The sequence below is a fragment of the Nelumbo lutea genome, chromosome 3 (assembly GCF_056320005.1).
Source record: "Nelumbo lutea isolate HS-2025 chromosome 3, American lotus-T2T, whole genome shotgun sequence".
NCBI classification, from domain to species: Eukaryota; Viridiplantae; Streptophyta; class Magnoliopsida; order Proteales; family Nelumbonaceae; genus Nelumbo; species Nelumbo lutea.
Window position 1 is genome coordinate 47,057,885 of NC_142686.1, and position 1,336 is coordinate 47,059,220.

Here is a 1,336-nt window from a genome sequence, read left to right on the forward strand (position 1 = left end):
TTGCGATTGGAGAAAATTGATTAGAATGAGGCAGAATTGGGCAAACCACTTATGCAAGCATCCAATCTTATCGTTGTGGAATTCTGTGGAATTTAATTTCTATGAGCCTAAGTATATAATCTTGTATAAAAAAAATTCTATGAGCCTAAGTAAATCTATACCAAGTATATAATCTTGTATAAAAGTAATGAAACACTATTTTCATTTAAATTGCAGGATATATACTGTGTAATTAAAGGGTAAAAATATTAATTGACATTATATAATCAAATTTAATTATAATGACATGCACTAAAATCAAAGCAAGTATTTGCTTCATAATAGTATAGATTTGGATTGTAAAAGATTTTGGGAACGGATGGATCGAGAAAGGAAAATTCGATTGCAAATAATTCTTATTTATCATTAGCCATTTTTATTTATCATTAGTCAATGGGTCACAGGTCAGATATTAGTTCTCTTTTTTTTTTTGTTTTTATATCATTAGTCATTTTTATCATAAATAAAAAAATAATTCGTATTTATCACACTTATTTTGTTTAATATGATGAATATATAATATTAGAGATATGCCTAGTTTTTCTACAAAATTTATATATTTTTTATCATGTTTTACATTTATCTATTACTTAATTATCATGGGTTGACCCATTTAACCCTTATGATTGAACCGTTGAACTATTTGATTCAATTATTAGGTCACAAGTCAAATATTAATTCTTCTTTCTTTTTCTTTTCCGTTTTTTGTATTTTTAGCCATTTTTATCATTTATAAAAAAATAATTTATCACATTTATTATGTTTAATATGATGAATATAAAATATAACATTAGAATTATGCCCATTTAAAAAAATATTTATTTATTTTATAACACTGTTCAACCACCCCTAGGTTGTTTTACCCTGTGAAAATGATTTGCACTGGGAAATCGCTAGATACCAAAATAAAGCTAGTAAGGGGTCATTAATTAGAGGTTGAAACTTGATAGAATAAGATGGTATTTTAAAAATACAGAGAAATAGCTTTTATCAACCAAATAATCTTCAGCTACAGGGAGTCTAAGGATGCAATGATGTTGATTTAGAAAATGATTTGGGCAGATGCTATACACGTGTCGTGGTGTTTGATATTCAGCTGGATTGATGAATAAAATACCAACATAACGCTAGCAAGGGGCCACATTTGTGAGAAGTTGAAAGAATAAGATTGGTAGAAGCGAAAAATAATAATAATAAGATTGGTATTTTAGAGGTATAGAAAATAGCTTTATTTATCAAGCAAATCATCTTCAGCTATAATGAGTCAAGGAATACAACAGTATTGTTTTTAAAAATG